Source organism: Leptidea sinapis, chromosome 7 (assembly GCF_905404315.1).
Source record: "Leptidea sinapis chromosome 7, ilLepSina1.1, whole genome shotgun sequence".
NCBI lineage: Eukaryota > Metazoa > Arthropoda > Insecta > Lepidoptera > Pieridae > Leptidea > Leptidea sinapis.
In genome coordinates this window covers 10,595,376-10,617,960 of record NC_066271.1, presented here as the reverse complement: position 1 = coordinate 10,617,960, position 22,585 = coordinate 10,595,376, and the positions used below count along the sequence as shown (strand labels likewise).

At 37.9% G+C, this 22,585-nt stretch overlaps 1 protein-coding gene across 7 annotated transcripts in view; it reads left to right on the top strand.

Moving 5' to 3' along the window:
- LOC126965438 (P protein-like) overlaps positions 1-22,585 on the top strand; it is a 234,307-nt gene that overhangs the window by 43,250 nt on the left and 168,472 nt on the right. For 3 of the 7 annotated variants that reach the window (XM_050809051.1, XM_050809054.1, XM_050809052.1), the window contains exon 1: positions 12,210-12,342. The exons of 1 other annotated variant lie outside the window; for it this stretch is intronic. The gene's annotated coding sequence lies outside the window, so the exon portion shown is untranslated. Of the gene's footprint in view, positions 1-12,209; positions 12,343-22,585 lie in introns of those variants that run through there. 3 more of the 7 variants (XM_050809056.1, XM_050809055.1, XM_050809050.1) reach the window with 1 other exon arrangement.

Here is a 22,585-nt window from a genome sequence, read left to right as displayed (position 1 = left end):
TCGTTCTCTGCACCCTCGAGAACCTCGAACACGATATCCATATTGCTGAAATCATTATTTAGTGCGGCGGCCATCTTGGATTTCAAAAATGATCACAAAATCGTTCTCTGCACCCTCGAGAACCTCGGACACGATATCCATATTGCTGAAATCATAATTTTGTGCGGCGGCCATCTTGGATTTCAAACATGATCACAAAATCGTTATCTTCACCCTCGAGAACCTTGGACACGATATCCATATTGCTGAAATCATAATTATGAGCGGCGGCCATCTTTGAATTCAAAAATAATCACAGAATCGTTCTCTGCACCCTCGAGAACCTCGGACACGACTTCCATATTGCTGAAATCATAATTATGAGCGGTGGCCATCTTTGAATTCATAAATAATCACAGAATCGTTCTCTGCGGCCTCGAGAACCTCGGACTCGATATCCATATTGCTGAAATCATAATTTTGTGTGGCGGCCATCTTGGATTTCGAAAATGATCACAAAATCGTTATCTGCACCCTCGAGAACCTTGGACACGATATCCATATTGCTGAAATCATAATTATGAGCGGCGGCCATCTTTGAATTCAAAAATAATCACAGAATCGTTCTCTGCACCCTCGAGAACGTCGGACACGCTATCCATATTGCTGAAATCATAATTTTATGCGGCGGCCATCTTGGATTTCAAATATGATCACACAATCGTTCTCTGCACCCTCGAGAACCTCGGACACGATATCCATATTGCTGAAATCATAATTTAGTGCGGCGGCCATCTTGGATTTCAAAAATGATCACAAAATCGTTCTCTGCACCCTCGAGAACCTCGGACACGATATCCATATTGCTGAAATCATAATTTTGTGCGGCGGACATCTTGGATTTCAAACATGATCACAAAATCGTTATCTTCACCCTCGAGAACCTTGGACACGATATCCATATTGCTGAAAACATAATTATGAGCGGCGGCCATCTTTGAATTCAAAAATAATCACAGAATCGTTCTCTGCACCCTCTAGAACGTCGGACACGATATCCATATTGCTCAAATCATAATTTTGTGCGGCGGCCATCTTGTATTTCAAATATGATCACACAATCGTTCTCTGCACCCTCGAGAACCTCGGACACGAAATCCATATTGCTCAAATCATAATTTTGTGCGGCGGCCATCTTGGATTTCAAATATGATCACACAATCGTTCTCTGCACCCTCGAGAACCTCGGACACGAAATCCATATTACTGAAATCATAATTTTGTGCGGCGGCCATCTTGGATTTCAAAAATGATCACAAAATCGTTCTCTGCACACTCGAGAACCTCGGACACGATATCCATATTGCTGAAATCATAATTATGAGCGGCGGCCATCTTTGAATTCAAAAATAATCACAGAATCGTTCTCTGCACCCTCGAGAACGTCGGACACGATATCCATATTGCTGAAATCATAATTTTGTGCGGCGGCCATCTTGGATTTCAAATATGATCACACAATCGTTCTCTGCACCCTCGAGAACCTCGGACACGATATCCATATTGCTGAAATAATAATTTGGGCGGCGGCCATCTTGGATTTCAAATATGATCACACAATCGTTCTCTGCACCCTCGAGAACCTCGGACACGATATCCATATTGCTGAAATCATAATTTTGTGCGGCGGCCATCTTGGATTTCAAAAATGATCACAAAATCGTTCTCTGTACCCTCGAGAACCTCGGACACGATATCCATATTGCTGAAATCATAATTATGAGCGGCGGCCATCTTTGAATTCAAAAATAATCACAGAATCGTTCTCTGCACCCTCGAGAACCTCGGACACGATATCCATATTTCTGAAATCATAATTTTGTGCGGCGGCCATCTTGGATTTCAAATATGATCACAGAATCGTTCTCTGCACCCTCGAGAACCTCGGGCACGATATCCATATTGCTGAAATCATAATTTTGTGCGGAGGCCATCTTGGATTTCAAAAATGATACCAAAATCGTTCTCTACACCCTCGAGAACCTCGGACACGATATCCATATTGCTGAAATCATAATTTTGAGTAGCGGCCATCTTGGATTTCAAAAATGATCACAAAATCGTTCTCTGCACCCTCGAGAACCTCGGACACGATATCCATATTGCTGAAATCATAATTATGAGCGGCGGCCATCTTTGAATTCAAAAATAATCACAGAATCGTTCTCTGCACCCTCGAGAACGTCGGACACGATATCCATATTGCTGAAATCATAATTTTGTGCGGCGGCCATCTTGGATTTCAAATATGATCACACAATCGTTCTCTGCACCCTCGAGAACCTCGGGCACCATATCCATATTGCTGACATCATAATTTAGTGCGGCGGCCATCTTGGATTTCAAAAATGATACCAAAATCGTTCTCTGCACCCTCGAGAACCTCGGACACGATATCCATATTGCTGAAATCATAATTTTGTGCGGCGGCCATCTTGGATTTCAAACATGATCACAAAATCGTTATCTTCACCCTCGAGAACCTTGGACACGATATCCATATTGCTGAAATCATAATTATGAGCGGCGGCCATCTTTGAATTCAAAAATAATCACAGAATCGTTCTCTGCACCCTCGAGAACCTCGGACACGACTTCCATATTGCTGAAATCATAATCATGAGCGGTGGCCATCTTTGAATTCATAAATAATCACAGAATCGTTCTCTGCGGCCTCGAGAACCTCGGACTCGATATCCATATTGCTGAAATCATAATTTTGTATGGCGGCCATCTAGGATTTCGAAAATGATCACAAAATCGTTATCTGCACCCTCGAGAACCTTGGACACGATATCCATATTGCTGAAATCATAATTATGAGCGGCGGCCATCTTTGAATTCAAAAATAATCACATAATCGTTCTCTGCACCCTCGAGAACGTCGGACACGCTATCCATATTGCTGAAATCATAATTTTATGCGGCGGCCATCTTGGATTTCAAATATGATCACACAATCGTTCTCTGCACCCTCGAGAACCTCGGACACGATATCCATATTGCTGAAATCATAATTTAGTGCGGCGGCCATCTTGGATTTCAAAAATGATCACAAAATCGTTCTCTGCACCCTCGAGAACCTCGGACACGATATCCATATTGCTGAAATCATAATTTTGTGCGGCGGACATCTTGGATTTCAAACATGATCACAAAATCGTTATCTTCACCCTCGAGAACCTTGGACACGATATCCATATTGCTGAAAACATAATTATGAGCGGCGGCCATCTTTGAATTCAAAAATAATCACAGAATCGTTCTCTGCACCCTCTAGAACGTCGGACACGATATCCATATTGCTCAAATCATAATTTTGTGCGGCGGCCATCTTGTATTTCAAATATGATCACACAATCGTTCTCTGCACCCTCGAGAACCTCGGACACGAAATCCATATTGCTGAAATCATAATTTTGTGCGGCGGCCATCTTGGATTTCAAAAATGATCACAAAATCGTTCTCTGCACCCTCGAGAACCTCGGACACGATATCCATATTGCTGAAATCATAATTATGAGCGGCGGCCATCTTTGAATTCAAATATAATCACAGAATCGTTCTCTGCACCCTCGAGAACGTCGGACACGATATCCATATTGCTGAAATCATAATTTTGTGCGGCGGCCATCTTGGATTTCAAATATGATCACACAATCGTTCTCTGCACCCTCGAGAACCTCGGACACGATATCCATATTGCTGAAATCATAATTTTGTGCGGCGGCCATCTTGGATTTCAAAAATGATCACAAAATCGTTCTCTGTACCCTCGAGAACCTCGGACACGATATCCATATTGCTGAAATCATAATTATGAGCGGCGGCCATCTTTGAATTCAAAAATAATCACAGAATCGTTCTCTGCACCCTCGAGAACCTCGGACACGATATCCATATTTCTGAAATCATAATTTTGTGCGGCGGCCATCTTGGATTTCAAAAATGATCCCAAAATCGTTCTCTGCACCCTCGAGAACCTCGGACACGATATCCATATTGCTGAAATCATAATTTTGTGCGGAGGCCATCTTGGATTTCAAAAATGATACCAAAATCGTTCTCTACACCCTCGAGAACCTCGGACACGATATCCATATTGCTGAAATCATAATTTTGAGCAGCGGCCATCTTGGATTTCAAAAATGATCACAAAATCGTTCTCTGCACCCTCGAGAACCTCGGACACGATATCCATATTGCTGAAATCATAATTATGAGCGGCGGCCATCTTTGAATTCAAAAATAATCACAGAATCGTTCTCTGCACCCTCGAGAACGTCGGACACGATATCCATATTGCTGAAATCATAATTTTATGCGGCGGCCATCTTGGATTTCAAATATGATCACACAATCGTTCTCTGCACCCTCGAGAACCTCGGACACGATATCCATATTGCTGAAATCATAATTTAGTGCGGCGGCCATCTTGGATTTCAAAAATGATCACAAAATCGTTCTCTGCACCCTCGAGAACCTCGGACACGATATCCATATTGCTGAAATCATAATTTTGTGCGGCGGACATCTTGGATTTCAAACATGATCACAAAATCGTTATCTTCACCCTCGAGAACCTTGGACACGATATCCATATTGCTGAAATCATAATTATGAGCGGCGGCCATCTTTGAATTCAAAAATAATCACAGAATCGTTCTCTGCACCCTCGAGAACCTCGGACACGACTTCCATATTGCTGAAATCATAATCATGAGCGGTGGCCATCTTTGAATTCATAAATAATCACAGAATCGTTCTCTGCGGCCTCGAGAACCTCGGACTCGATATCCATATTGCTGAAATCATAATTTTGTGTGGCGGCCATCTTGGATTTCGAAAATGATCACAAAATCGTTATCTGCACCCTCGAGAACCTTGGACACGATATCCATATTGCTGAAATCATAATTATGAGCGGCGGCCATCTTTGAATTCAAAAATAATCACATAATCGTTCTCTGCACCCTCGAGAACGTCGGACACGCTATCCATATTGCTGAAATCATAATTTTATGCGGCGGCCATCTTGGATTTCAAATATGATCACACAATCGTTCTCTGCACCCTCGAGAACCTCGGACACGATATCCATATTGCTGAAATCATAATTTAGTGCGGCGGACATCTTGGATTTCAAACATGATCACAAAATCGTTATCTTCACCCTCGAGAACCTTGGACACGATATCCATATTGCTGAAAACATAATTATGAGCGGCGGCCATCTTTGAATTCAAAAATAATCACAGAATCGTTCTCTGCACCCTCTAGAACGTCGGACACGATATCCATATTGCTGAAATCATAATTATGAGCGGCGGCCATCTTTGAATTCAAAAATAATCACATAATCGTTCTCTGCACCCTCGAGAACGTCGGACACGCTATCCATATTGCTGAAATCATAATTTTGTGCGGCGGCCATCTTGGATTTCAAAAATGATCACAAAATCGTTCTCTGCACCCTCGAGAACCTCGGACACGATATCCATATTGCTGAAATCATAATTTTGTGCGGCGGACATCTTGGATTTCAAACATGATCACAAAATCGTTATCTTCACCCTCGAGAACCTTGGACACGATATCCATATTGCTGAAAACATAATTATGAGCGGCGGCCATCTTTGAATTCAAAAATAATCACAGAATCGTTCTCTGCACCCTCTAGAACGTCGGACACGATATCCATATTGCTGAAATCATAATTATGAGCGGCGGCCATCTTTGAATTCAAAAATAATCACATAATCGTTCTCTGCACCCTCGAGAACGTCGGACACGCTATCCATATTGCTGAAATCATAATTTTATGCGGCGGCCATCTTGGATTTCAAAAATGATCACAAAATCGTTCTCTGCACCCTCGAGAACCTCGGACACGATATCCATATTGCTGAAATCATAATTTTGTGCGGCGGACATCTTGGATTTCAAACATGATCACAAAATCGTTATCTTCACCCTCGAGAACCTTGGACACGATATCCATATTGCTGAAAACATAATTATGAGCGGCGGCCATCTTTGAATTCAAAAATAATCACAGAATCGTTCTCTGCACCCTCGAGAACCTTGGACACGATATCCATATTGCTGAAATCATAATTATGAGCGGCGGCCATCTTTGAATTCAAAAATAATCACATAATCGTTCTCTGCACCCTCGAGAACGTCGGACACGCTATCCATATTGCTGATATCATAATTTTATGCGGCGGCCATCTTGGATTTCAAAAATGATCACAAAATCGTTCTCTGCACCCTCGAGAACCTCGGACACGATATCCATATTGCTGAAATCATAATTTTGTGCGGCGGACATCTTGGATTTCAAACATGATCACAAAATCGTTATCTTCACCCTCGAGAACCTTGGACACGATATCCATATTGCTGAAAACATAATTATGAGCGGCGGCCATCTTTGAATTCAAAAATAATCACAGAATCGTTCTCTGCACCCTCTAGAACGTCGGACACGATATCCATATTGCTCAAATCATAATTTTGTGCGGCGGCCATCTTGTATTTCAAATATGATCACACAATCGTTCTCTGCACCCTCGAGAACCTCGGACACGAAATCCATATTGCTGAAATCATAATTTTGTGCGGCGGCCATCTTGGATTTCAAAAATGATCACAAAATCGTTCTCTGCACCCTCGAGAACCTCGGACACGATATCCATATTGCTGAAATCATAATTATGAGCGGCGGCCATCTTTGAATTCAAATATAATCACAGAATCGTTCTCTGCACCCTCGAGAACGTCGGACACGATATCCATATTGCTGAAATCATAATTTTGTGCGGCGGCCATCTTGGATTTCAAATATGATCACACAATCGTTCTCTGCACCCTCGAGAACCTCGGACACGATATCCATATTGCTGAAATCATAATTTTGTGCGGCGGCCATCTTGGATTTCAAATATGATCACACAATCGTTCTCTGCACCCTCGAGAACCTCGGACACGATATCCATATTGCTGAAATCATAATTTTGTGCGGCGGCCATCTTGGATTTCAAAAATGATCACAAAATCGTTCTCTGCACCCTCGAGAACCTCGGACACGATATCCATATTGCTGAAATCATAATTTTGTGCGGCGGCCATCTTGGATTTCAAACATGATCACAAAATCGTTATCTTCACCCTCGAGAACCTTGGACACGATATCCATATTGCTGAAATCATAATTATGAGCGGCGGCCATCTTTGAATTCAAAAATAATCACAGAATCGTTCTCTGCACCCTCTAGAACGTCGGACACGATATCCATATTGCTCAAATCATAATTTTGTGCGGCGGCCATCTTGGATTTCAAATATGATCACACAATCGTTCTCTGCACCCTCGAGAACCTCGGACACGAAATCCATATTGCTGAAATCATAATTTTGTGCGGCGGCCATCTTGGATTTCAAAAATGATCACAAAATCGTTCTCTGCACCCTCGAGAACCTCGGACACGATATCCATATTGCTGAAATCATAATTATGAGCGGCGGCCATCTTTGAATTCAAAAATAATCACAGAATCGTTCTCTGCACCCTCGAGAACGTCGGACACGATATCCATATTGCTGAAATCATAATTTTATGCGGCGGCCATCTTGGATTTCAAATATGATCACACAATCGTTCTCTGCACCCTCGAGAACCTCGGACACGATATCCATATTGCTGAAATCATAATTTTGTGCGGCGGCCATCTTGGATTTCAAAAATGCTCACAAAATCGTTATCTGCACCCTCGAGAACCTCGAACACGATATCCATATTGCTGAAATCATAATTTTGTGCGGCGGCCATCTTGGATTTCAAAAATGATCCCAAAATCGTTCTCTTCACCCTCGAGAAACTCGGACACGATATCCATATTGCTGAAATCATAATTTTGTGCGGCGGCCATCTTGGATTTCAAAAATGATCACAAAATCGTTCTCTGCACCCTCGAGAACCTCGGACACGATATCCATATTGCTGAAATCATAATTATGAGCGGCGGCCATCTTTGAATTCAAAAATAATCACAGAATCGTTCTCTGCACCCTCGAGAACCTCGGACACGACTTCCATATTGCTGAAATCATAATCATGAGCGGTGGCCATCTTTGAATTCATAAATAATCACAGAATCGTTCTCTGCGGCCTCGAGAACCTCGGACTCGATATCCATATTGCTGAAATCATAATTTTGTGCGGCGGCCATCTTGGATTTCAAAAATGATCACAAAATCGTTCTCTGCACCCTCGAGAACCTCGGACACGATATCCATATTGCTGAAATCATAATTTTGTGCGGCGGCCATCTTGGATTTCAAACATGATCACAAAATCGTTATCTTCACCCTCGAGAACCTCGGACACGAAATCCATATTGCTGAAATCATAATTTTGTGCGGCGGCCATCTTGGATTTCAAAAATGATCACAAAATCGTTCTCTGCACCCTCGAGAACCTCGGACACGATATCCATATTGCTGAAATCATAATTATGAGCGGCGGCCATCTTTGAATTCAAAAATGATCACAAAATCGTTCTCTGCACCCTCGAGAACGTCGGACACGATATCCATATTGCTGAAATCATAATTTTGTGCGGCGGCCATCTTGGATTTCAAATATGATCACACAATCGTTCTCTGCACCCTCGAGAACCTCGGACACGATATCCATATTGCTGAAATCATAATTTTGTGCGGCGGCCATCTTGGATTTCAAAAATGCTCACAAAATCGTTATCTGCACCCTCGAGAACCTCGAACACGATATCCATATTGCTGAAATCATAATTTTGTGCGGCGGCCATCTTGGATTTCAAAAATGATCCCAAAATCGTTCTCTGCACCCTCGAGAACCTCGGACACGATATCCATATTGCTGAAATCATAATTTTGTGCGGCGGCCATCTTGGATTTCAAAAATGATACCAAAATCGTTCTCTGCACCCTCGAGAACCTCGGACACGATATCCATATTGCTGAAATCATAATTTTGTGCGGCGGCCATCTTGGATTTCAAACATGATCACAAAATCGTTATCTTCACCCTCGAGAACCTTGGACACGATATCCATATTGCTGAAATCATAATTATGAGCGGCGGCCATCTTTGAATTCAAAAATAATCACAGAATCGTTCTCTGCACCCTCTAGAACGTCGGACACGATATCCATATTGCTCAAATCATAATTTTGTGCGGCGGCCATCTTGGATTTCAAATATGATCACACAATCGTTCTCTGCACCCTCGAGAACCTCGGACACGAAATCCATATTGCTGAAATCATAATTTTGTGCGGCGGCCATCTTGGATTTCAAAAATGATCACAAAATCGTTCTCTGCACCCTCGAGAACCTCGGACACGATATCCATATTGCTGAAATCATAATTATGAGCGGCGGCCATCTTTGAATTCAAAAATAATCACAGAATCGTTCTCTGCACCCTCGAGAACGTCGGACACGATATCCATATTGCTGAAATCATAATTTTGTGCGGCGGCCATCTTGGATTTCAAATATGATCACACAATCGTTCTCTGCACCCTCGAGAACCTCGGACACGATATCCATATTGCTGAAATCATAATTTTGTGCGGCGGCCATCTTGGATTTCAAAAATGCTCACAAAATCGTTATCTGCACCCTCGAGAACCTCGAACACGATATTCATATTGCTGAAATCATAATTTTGTGCGGCGGCCATCTTGGATTTCAAAAATGATCCCAAAATCGTTCTCTTCACCCTCGAGAAACTCGGACACGATATCCATATTGCTGAAATCATAATTTTGTGCGGCGGCCATCTTGGATTTCAAAAATGATCACAAAATCGTTCTCTGCACCCTCGAGAACCTCGGACACGATATCCATATTGCTGAAATCATAATTATGAGCGGCGGCCATCTTTGAATTCAAAAATAATCACAGAATCGTTCTCTGCACCCTCTAGAACGTCGGACACGATATCCATATTGCTCAAATCATCATTTTGTGCGGCGGCCATCTTGGATTTCAAATATGATCACACAATCGTTCTCTGCACCCTCGAGAACCTCGGACACGAAATCCATATTGCTGAAATCATAATTTTGTGCGGCGGCCATCTTGGATTTCAAAAATGATCACAAAATCGTTCTCTGCACCCTCGAGAACCTCGGACACGATATCCATATTGCTGAAATCATAATTATGAGCGGCGGCCATCTTTGAATTCAAAAATAATCACAGAATCGTTCTCTGCACCCTCGAGAACGTCGGACACGATATCCATATTGCTGAAATCATAATTTTGTGCGGCGGCCATCTTGGATTTCAAAAATGCTCACAAAATCGTTATCTGCACCCTCGAGAACCTCGAACACGATATCCATATTGCTGAAATCATAATTTTGTGCGGCGGCCATCTTGGATTTCAAAAATGATCCCAAAATCGTTCTCTTCACCCTCGAGAAACTCGGACACGATATCCATATTGCTGAAATCATAATTTTGTGCGGCGGCCATCTTGGATTTCAAAAATGATCACAAAATCGTTATCTGCACCCTCGAGAACCTCGGACACGACTTCCATATTGCTGAAATAATAATTTTGTGCGGCGGTCATCTTGGATTTATCTAACTTCCTAAAGTACATATATACAATAATCCCGCGTGGCATAATATTCAAAATAATATTACGTAAATTTTATTTTAGTACGTTCCGACTTACATTTACCTATATATTTCAACAAATACGCTGTCGCATCATCATTATTTTTTTACTATGATTCCCGCTTTGTACTTGCTAAAAATCTTACGTAATGTGAGCCCGAGAGACACGAACACAGTCCCTTCCTTGACAGTGGTCACGGGCGTACTGCTGGCTTGAGCGAGCATGCAACCAAGGCGTCGCGTTTGGTTTATTACGAAAAAAAAAATATAAAATATTTCACAAAGCGTATTGATAAATCCCACAGTGAAAACTTATAAATACTAATAAAGTATCGAATAAAATAAGTTTTGTGTTTAAAGCTATCATAGTTTTATGATAATATAAACAATTCAAATAAAAAAGACTATTTTTCAAAAAATAAATCTATTGAGATTTTTTTTCGTAATCGTGTTTTCGAAACAGCTATAATTTAGATAAAGAAATGAAGATAAACATGTCAAAAAATTGGAACCGTAGTATTTGTAGAAGTATTTTAAGTAGATTTTTAAAAATGTTACTTTTTAGGACTATAGCGCCTTAAGTATTCTTGATTTGTTTAATACGTTTATCTTGACCTGTTTTCTAGATTTTGTTAATTTCTTAATTTCATTACATTATAGAACGGTTGTTTTATAACTTATACTTATTTTATGTAACTGTTTCACACATAATTTAGCATGCGGTATTCACCTTTAAAGGTTAATGCATTTAGTAATAAGATCCTTGTAAATTAGCATAATAATTATAAATGTATTATTGTAATTACCACTGGTGAATCTAAATAAAAAAATAAAAATAATAATTTAGCTAAGTTAGGTTTAGTTAGGTACAATATAATATGCAGTATTGTACAAAATCTATCTCTAATAATTAAATAGCCTAAAGGCGTTCGCTCCATCCGAAATCTGTGGTATCATTAAGAAAAATAGATGATTTTGATAGTTTAAGTTTACTAGTTAACTTATATAATTTATACATCTAGATTGACCCTGTGTGTGTGACTGTGCTGTAAAACGTTGAAAAAAATAGTGGTGAACAGTTAACCTCTATTTTACAATACAGTACAATTTGTCACGCACTCTAAAGTAATAAACCTGGCCTGCTTTCATGCGTTGCCTAACAGCAAGTGGCTTTATCTAGACGTATAAATATATCTAAGATAATAAATTCTTTGATCTAAATAAAATAGTTGCCAACGCATATTATCACTGTCATAAATAACGTTAATCTTATGTCAACTATAAATTACATTACAATACTTAAACCAAAGAGTAGATTGCAATGTCAATCAATGCGTTTGTAGTTAGTACCTACTTAACGATAATAATTATACAGTGCATTTATTATTTTACAATCGTAACTGGCATTTCATTGATAACAGTAACAATCATATACATATACGTCATTTTCCTAAGTGTGTTGACTGTTCACCATTAGTTTCCTTTTGCGCGGCAAGACTGTTGCACGTGTGTTCGTTTAAAAACAAAACTGTCAAAATCGCGCGGGCTTTGTAACAAAAACTGCTTGTTATTTTTCAAGAGTGGCAAAGGTGTTAGTGTGTTATGCCAACGAATTATCAGTGGTATTTTACATTTAAATGTTTGCTAGATAGTTCTATAATGTTATTTAAAATTATTCACTTCATTTCACGGTTTATTTAATAGTATATGTTCTTGGAATGTCACACTTAACATAAGTAGCTATTACTGATGAATGAGAAATATAATTTATATGACTGATTCTATGGTTTCACATGATAACTACATATTACATTTTACAAATGTCGCTACAGCTGTAAAAACTTGATATCTATAGCTCGTTTATAAGAGTATAAATTTCTCTTTTAATAAGTTACCAGTTGGAGACTACTTGCACAGGGTGCCGGCTAGATTAAGGGTGCCGCAACGTTGCCTGTTTCTGCCGTGAAGCAGTAGTGTGTATTAAATACTGTGCTTTGGTCTGAAGGGCGTGTAGCCAGTGAAATTACTGGGCAAATGAGACCTAAAATTTTATGCCTGAAGGTGACGAGCGCAGTTATAGTACCGCTCATAATTTTTGGAGTTTTTCAAGAATCCTAAGTGTCACTGCATTGTAATGGGCAGGGCGTATCGATTACCATCAGCACAACGTCATGCTCGCCTTGTCTCTTATTTTCATAAAAAAAAAGTTAGGTTTTGAAGTCAATCAATTAATAGTATTGACAATATGTGTAAAAAAAAATCAGAGGAGTTACTAGAGCATTTGATGTATCAATCCGCACCACTGTAAATAAATGAAGGCATTAGGCGAGAAATTATCAACGTTTTATCAAAACAATTTTTAAGAAACTTCTTATAGCTTTAGCTATAAATTATAAAAAAAAAAAACAGAGTTCTTGGTGACAGGATAGAAAAGCCACTCGGACCCTAGTCCATAATATGGCAGCGATCACTCTCCTCGCACATAATTCAAATTCAGATATTGTTATTCAAAACTAGCTGACCCGACAGACGTTGTTCTGTATATAATAAATAAAATAATGTTTTATATGAATTTGTCAAAAATATATCATTACATCAAAAATTACTTCGTAAAATATGCACCCTGCTTTCGTAATGAAATTGTTTCACAGCAGAACTGTCAAACCGTGCGTCAATAAATTCTCTCATAGAAATTATGTATGGACACATCAAAGAAAAAACAAATTTGTTGTTTTTGTTTAATTTAGCAGCATTTTCCTATTTATTCACCTTTTAAACCCTCCCTGGACTTAAACAAATAATTCAAGACCAAAATTAGCTAAATCGGTCCAGCCGTTCTCGAGTTTTAGCGAGACTAACGAACCGAATTCATGATATTACTTATTGAAAGTCAAAAACCACCCATTTGAAAATGTATGCCTCAGACCTGAGAAGAACGGGCGCAAGAAACTCAGCGGGCTTTTTACCCCATAAAAATATGGTAACAATGTAATATCGTACATTAAAACTTATTATTTAATAGCCTGAGGGCGGTCACTCCCTTCCTAATGTGTGGTATCCTTTAGAAAGTCATTTATGTTGTAGTAACCGTTAACATACAAATATTTTTGTATTTCGTAACACATTTGTTTTTAACATTTTCGGGGATCTTGTTGTAAAAGCATATATATCGCCCCACAAAAGACTTAATAACTCCACTTAGCCGAGAAGAAGGAATTCTAAGTTTATGTCTGCTACTCGTGTAAGCATTATTATGTTCTACATACAAAACATTATCAAGAATATATTGAGAGGCAACAGTTAAGATGTTTATTACTTTAAATTTTGCTCTCAATGATTGTTGTATGTATGTGGTATTCTTGATATGTGGTATTAGTAGATATTACGAGAAGGTATGTAATTCTAAGCACAGGATTCATTATTTAGCCCATTTTTTATGTAAGCGGTGGTGGCACCTGATGGTAAGTGATCACTGCAGCCCATACTCTTGTAACACCAGAGGAATCAAAGGAGCGTTCCGACCTTGTTAAGCGTGGAGACGTACATATTATGAATTCAAAAAAACGAAAACACATTAGGATGGGCGAGCATCGAACCGGGGGCTTTGTGGTAAGAGTAAACGGTTCAACCTAAAGTCTCCGACGCTTTGAGACATGAGATTTTAAGGCTGAAATCTATAATAGAGCGCACTTGGACGTTGCTTAGAGTTAACTTGCATACAACTTATTGTACAATAAGTTGTATGCAAGTTAACTCTAAGCAACCACTGTGTGTGATAAAACGCGAACTTGACTTTTGCATTGGGCTTGCTTGAGCTAAGCTTTTTTTAATGAAAATAAGGGACGAGACGAGCATGACGTTCAGCTGGTGGTAATTTATACGCCCTGCCCATTACAATGCGCACTGCATTCTTGAAAAACCAAAAAGTTCTGAGCGGCACTCCAATTGCGCTCGTCACCTTGAGACATAATGTTAAGTCTCATTTGCCCATTAATTTCACTAGCTACGGCGCCCTTCAGACCGAAACACAATAATGTTCACACATTACTGCTTCACGGCAGAAATTCTTCCGTTGTGGTACCCATAATCTAGCTGGCTTTCTGTACAAAGCAGCCTCCCACTGGTTGCAGAATAGCGCTGTTCTTGCCATATATCAGCTTGGTTATAGACTTTAGGGAACATTTAAAGATGCAAATAATATTATAACTGGTTTTGAAACTTGTCAAATAAAATTTTTCCTTTAACAAAATAATACAAAAAGTATTATACCTTGTACGATGGTTCGGAACCTAAACCCTTTGTGTACGAGTTCGACTCACACTTATCCGGTTTTTAATATATTTAATTATTCAAAACGATGTCATGTCGGGGCGTGGTACTACAAGAACTAGTTGATTAATGAAATTACCAATAAGTGTTAATAGTGTACTGTAACTGCAAACATACTTGGATCGACAAACCTTAGTCATTGGATCAACTTTGACTCGTGTAATATGTTACGGGAGATTTAAATATAAAACTAATTAATTACTTTAGAAAAACAAAGTGACTTTGTAATTAATAAGGGAACTGTTTAGAATCACGCTATATACGCTTAGACGATTTTATCAAGTTGATTTCTAATACAGTGTTTTTTACAAATAAGGGACGAGACGAGCAGGACGTGCAGCTGATGGTAATTGAGACGCCCTGCCCATTACAAAGCAGTGCCGTTCAGGATTCTTGAAAAACCCAAAAATTCTGAGCGGAACTACAATTGCCACCTTGAGACATATGATATTAAGTCTCATTTGCCCAGTAATTTCACTAGCTACGGCGCCCTTCGGATCGAAACACAGTATTGTTTACACATTACTGCTTCACCGCAGAAATAGGCGCCGTAATACAGTGTTATTATAAATACCTACTACAGCTTTCTATACCTTGGTCAAATATCTTATGTTCCGTGCAAATGCAACACGATTTCATTCGCTTATAAGTTTCGAGCAAATAGTTTAGTTAGCATATTGGAATAAAAAAATGCACTGCGAGGAGTCTCACGCCTGTTAATATTTTCATATTTATTTATTTTATTATAACAGAAACATAAATACGACTCCATAATAATATGAAAATTCCGCTGATTTTTAACAAAATGCCTTATTGAAGTGAAACTTCTTTAGAATCGTTGTGAGTTGAAAATTAGTGAAACGAAAAAGCGGGACGATAGAGACAGGTAAATGTATAGGATTGAGCCAACGAGAGAATGAGACAGACATATGTTCGAATCCCGGTAGGTGCAGTCATTTATATGATGAATATGGATGTTTATTTCCGAGTCATGGATGTTTATATATATTTATGTATTTTTAAGTAAGTATTAAATATACCGTTGTCTTAAAACTTGAGAAACGGCATCACAACAACCGTGGTGTTTAGTATACGTGTACGGATCATACATTTGTAGAGATTTTTTCATCATTTTTATAGCAAAATTCTTCACCATTTTTGAAAGTTTCACTTCTACCACGTGTGAATTGCATACAAGTTTTTTGTTGATTTTGCTTTAATAATATTAAAATTAAGATGAAGTAATATAATAAAAGTTATTGAGTACAGTAGTCGCATGGGTGATGCGTGACTTTTGTTTTTTAAATTTAAATTATAAAATACATTATTGTCTGACACAACCATGGTCCGTGTATGATCAATCTCTTTTAGCAGCCTATCGAAACTCTCTTACGGCCGTTCCCAATATACTATGTACAGATAGAGATAAAATACTACCTTCTACTGTCAGTAATTAGCTGTCAATAATCTGAAGTTGTCCCAATATACCCGATAAGTCATTCTTATCGCGTGAATTGCAATTTCCATATAAACTTCTATCGTTAGTAAGCTATACGTCGTCCCATTGACAGACAGCTTGTACAGATAAGGTGAGTTACCGTCGATAAGTTTATTGGGACAGAAAAGTCACCGATAGTTACGATTTTTATCTCCAGTAGGAGATAGATTCAATATTGGGAACGGCCGTTAAAAAAAGCGATTCATTCGATTGTATGAAACGTGCAGTAATCGATAATTTGAAAGATGACGGCTATAATCTTGTAACTGAACTGAATTTCAATTTTTGGCGGGATCTCGTATTACGTAGTACTTACATCCTCTTTGGTCTTTTAGTGACATTGGAAAAACGGGTAGCGTCACAGAGTATACCTAGAAAAGCAGCCTCTGATTATTGTATTTTTCTCTGTTATTATGGTTATGATAAAACGCTAAACAATGGGCTTTGTGGTACGTTAGTCCGCTTGTTAGTTTAACTATGCTAAAATAATGGGTACGTATATATATACAACAGTATAGATATACTGATATTATAAAGAGGAAAGATTTAATTGTATTTTGTTTGCATTTAAAAGGCTTCGAAACTACTGAACTGATTTGAAAAGTTCTTTCACTATTGGGTAGCTACACTATCCCCGATTGACAAAGAATAGATAATATTTACAGAAAAATAAGGGATCCTTACTAAAACTCCAATAATGTATCCCATGGTGTAATCAAATCAATCAATCAAATCAAATCAACCAATAAAATCAATCAAATCAATCGAATCAATCAAATCAATCAATCGAATCAACCAATCGAATCATAACATTGATTAACAATGGCTTAAGTTCAGTCATACACTTAATTTCATAACAATAAATATATTTATTTATTATTTTTCATAACAATTAATATATTATTATATCAAACTGATAAAATTAAAATCAAACATATCACATCTAAAAACAAATCACACTTAAGTAGATCAATTCAATTCCAGGCTGCTTTATCATTTAAATAATCTTGGATATTGTAAATAGCCTTTACTGCTTAATTTACTTTTTGTGAAGGCTTTGAATTTGTTTATAGACATGTTTGCTATCTGTTCGGGGAGTTTATTATAGAAACGAACACACTGACACCTAAAAGAATTACTGACTTTATGGAGTCTTGTGGCAGGCATGGCAAGTAAAAAAATTATCTAAAAATATATTCTTTACATCGCGTGCGCAGCGAAAAGTATTGATTATAGAATCAAATAATGTACTACGACTTTGTAGAACACACCATTATCTATAAAAGGTGTCCCGACAGAATATGTTAGAAGTGTTTTTTTTATTTTAAAAATTTAATTGAAACGTCGCTACTACGTACTCATTCCTGTGTGTACGCGGACGAAGTCGCGAGGTATGAGCTAGTATTATATAAGGGCTTATCACGTGTTTACTACTAAGCATACGAAACTATATTTTAAAAGCAAGTTTTGCATTCAATATCTTAAAAAGTTTAAAAGGTTGCAAGGCAATTGTTTCATTATTTATGGGAAGACTAGGTATTTATGGTTCTCATATAAAATAAATTCCCCTTATAAATTAAAATATTGGTGTGTAGTAAGGACATGTGATTGCATTTGTGTAACTATAATAAATAATGTTGATACACCTCACGGTATGAATCTAAAGCTAAGTGCCTTTCCACATGCATACGGTCATGGCACCTCGCCCATGCTTATCCACTATAAACACGACTTTGACACGGCAACCGTCTTTGCAATTACTGCAAATACATTGATGCATCTACTATACTCAATAACTCTTGTGTTTATAAGTATTAATTTACTTTTTTTTTCTTTTTTTGACTTACTCGTGTAAGCCTTTCAATTTTTGACAGTTGAGTGTTTTTGTTGCGTCACTTTGCATATATTGTAATTGAAATGATTTGTAAAACAATTCAAATGTAAATCTTGACTTAAAAGAGTGACAATGAGTTTTTTGCTACTTCTTCTCATTAGCTCAACCCTTTACGAAGTAGCGGTAAATTCAATAAGAAACAATTTTTTTTTTTTTTTTTTTGACATTCATAAGTGTCATTTCCGTGACCTACATAAATAAAGTGTTTTTGAATTTGAATTTGAATTTGAATTCACTTGTAAAGCCTCGTTCATACGAACTCGGGCGCAAAACGGCGACGTGTTTAGTCTAGTAGGTTCCTCGATAAAACTGCAACCCCTCGCCGCCTCAGGGCGACCGTGCGTAAACACAGGCACGTTATAATACTTCGATAATATCGCATGCGTTATTGCGATAATGCATCCCGATTTCTTGAATACACCTGCGTTTTTATCGTCCTATATTTCTTACGAGACAGCGCCGCGCCGGCATTTACCATCTCAGGTATACTTACTTTTATAGATTACTAGCTGACCCAGCAAACGTTGTATTGCCGATATAAAAATCGCGATACAAAAGTAACTGTTGATCGTAGATGGATGAATTGAAGTTGTATGTATTTTTTAATGCTGACTTATAATCAAACAAATTTAAAAAAAAATGTCAAAAAATTAAAAAAAAAATCAAAAAAAAATCGTGTGGACCACCCTTAACATTAGGGGGATGAAAAATAGATGTTGTCCGATTCTCAGACCTACCCAATATGCACTCAAAATTACATGAGAATCGGTCAAGCCGTTTCGAAAGAGTTTAACTACAAACACCACGACACGAAAATTTTATATATTATATATATATTTGATAATAAGTATTCATCGTCTTATAATATGTTACTATCATATTATAGAAAAGTTATCAGGACACTCATACAGTCATGTAACCACTCTCAAACTGTCGATAAAAAACTTCCTACAAGTACTAACGTTATAACCGCAGGTGTGTGTAGGATCATTTGCGTCCTGATACAAAACATTCTAGAACTCATATCGGAATATCGCAGGACGGAGAAACGCAACGTGCTACTTTCATTGTGCGTTACTATCGCAGCTGTGTGTAACTCCATAGCCATCCTAATACAAAATGTATAATATCTAAGTGATCGGACAGCCTGGGACTAGATTATGACATAAACATTTATAATTAAAGAGCCTGAGGTTGTTCGCTTTATTCCCAGTCCGTGGTGTCATTAAGAAAATCCTTTATGTTATAATAACCCACAAAATCGTTTTTTAACAATTCTTTTAAATTTCGTAACACCATTTGTTTTGTATATTTTCTGGGATCATATTGTAGAAGCATATACATCGCCCAACAAAAGACTTACTAACTCGACCCAACCGAGTAGTAGGCATAACAAGTTTATGTTTGTTCCTCGTGTTAACATTATGAATGTCACAGTTTCTAGAAAATTCCTCAATGTGCTTATGAACATACAAAACATTATCAAAAATGTATTGAGAAGCAACAGTCAAAATGTTTATTTCTTTAAATTTTTCTGTTAATGATTCTTTCGGACCTAGGTTATAAATCGCGCGAATAGCCCTCTTCTGCAACACAAAGATAGTATTAATATCGGCCGCACTGCCCCATAACAATATACCATAGTAATATACATACTATTGCATAACAATATACATACTATGAAAATAACTAAAGTATACTAATCTCGCCGTATCCATGTCAGTTAACGGTCTAATTTTCTTGACCGCATATGCTGCAGAACTAAGCCTATTCGCCAATCCTTCAATATGGGGGCCCCACTGCAATTTGGAATCAAGAGCAATGCCAAGAAATATAGCAGATTCCACTGGTTTTACCACCTCTCCATTTAATAAAATATTCGCATCTACATTTTTGACATTATTGAATTTAATATATTTGGTTTTATGATTATTTAACAATATTGGCGCTAAACCAGTACACGATTTCAGATAGAGCATTGTTTACTTCGTTATATAAAACTTGGCTTCGTTTCACTTTGAATATAAGTGAAGTGACATCCGCAAACAATACCACATTGTGTTTTTTTTTTCTTCTATTGACCCATAATAACGTGCCTGTGTGGGGGAGCCTTAAGAAAGAGCTTGCACGGTGCCGTGCTGTTTAGATGGCTAGCTAGAGGTGGTCCTTAAATCAATAAACTGTTATAATAAACAGTTTTATATTCGTTAACGAATTACTTAACTGTTTTTCTTCAACTGTTGAAAATAATAATCTAATAAATTCAATCAACATCTTCGCCCGTAACTCGCAATAAATGTAGCATAATTCCGACACTTTCGCACCTATCCCTTTCTCAGTTGCACTTCCGCCACAATAACGCCAATAAATTAATGATTGAATGCCTCGCAAAAACAGATTTTATTGCTTGCTGATATGCAAGGGAAGATCATTTCATCAGAGAATGTTAACTGTTGTCATAAACTTACAATATTTTTGTTGTAATTAATTCAAAACAGCTGAAGAACGTTGTGAGCGAAAACGTTGACTTGATATTATATTGAAGAAATAGCTACTAGGTATAAATTAAATGTAGCAATGGTAAAAATATAATATGAACTATTAAATTATTAATAAATGCATTAACCGATTTGACATGGGTACCTTCAAAAAAAGCGCGTACACCTTCCTTAAAGGCCGGCAACGCTCTTGTGATTCCTCTGGTGTTGCAAGAGAATGTCGGCGGCGGTGATCACTTAACACCAGGTGACCCGTACGCTCGTTTGTCCTACCTATTCCATAAAAAAAAAGATTATTCAAAAACCCGTTGACGACGTTTAACAGTTTTTTCAACCTGTTGACCATTGCCAAAAAACAGTTAAATTAAATTAATTTAAAAACCTTTAATTACACAATTTGCTACCGTATGCATGTGACAAGGCACTTAACAATACTATTTTTTGCGGATACTTCGCATAGCGCATCCTTGCCCCTCAAAGATCGTCCTACTGTTTCATCGTGCAGGATTATAACAGGAGACTAATATCGCGCGAGACTTGGGATGGAAGTCGCTCGCGCCGATTGTTTCAGCTAACTCGTAGGGACGTGTTCAAATTGACACGAGTAGTCGCTCAAGTTGAAGCGAAACAAGAGCGGGACGCCCGGCGGGATTGCTTAATCTCACAATGCATAATGTTTCTCCACTGAAGAACTAAAAATGACACGCGGGAAGTCGCGTCAGTTTGAGAGGCTAAGCGAGCGAGCGAATCGCTCTAAAACGCATCCGGCGTGCCGCGCGTTTTTCGCCTCAGTTTGAACAGAGCTGAAAAATTTACTCCGGATAAACATATCAATGCGGAAGTGTGAGTCTCGCTTGACATAAAATTCATATAAAATTTAACCCATTAACATTAATTACACTATTTTATGCATATAGAGAGATAAACTAATTATTACTGATATTTCTGATAACATTTTAACTGCCTTTCGTATTATGTCTGCATCCAAGATATCTTAAATGAAATGAAATTCACATGTAATACGCGTGTAATTATGAAATTTCTAATTAACTTTCGTGCACTTAACAATATATGGTCACGGGCGATATAAGTCGAGAACGTTATTACCTAAGGTGTTGATAGTTTAAAGGTACATGTTGCCTTCGAGGTAGAACTTATAACTTAAAACAGATGGCCATTATCGATAATTTCTTGAATTCACAATTATAGTATAGTGATAATAACTTAAATTCAAATACTTTAATTCAAAATAGGATTTAAAATCACTTATTGAATATCAAAAACTACCATCCATTTGAAATAGTAGGCATGCTCAGACCTGAGAAGAACGGGCGCAAGAAATTTGCGCATGCGCATTTTCTTACCATAAAAGTTATTTTAAATTGCCTGAGGGTGTTCGCTTTATTCACAGTCTGTGGTATCATTATGAAAGTAATTTATGTTACAGTAACCTTTACAACACAAACGTTTTTTAACAATTCTTTTGAATTTCGGAACACATTTGTTTTTGTAGGTAACAACCAATAAACAAAATTTTTACTAACTCGACTTAACCGAGTAGTAGGCATAACACAACACAATTTTATGTTTTTCAGCGTGTTAACATTAAGATTGTCACAGTTTCTATTTAATAATCTAATATCTTT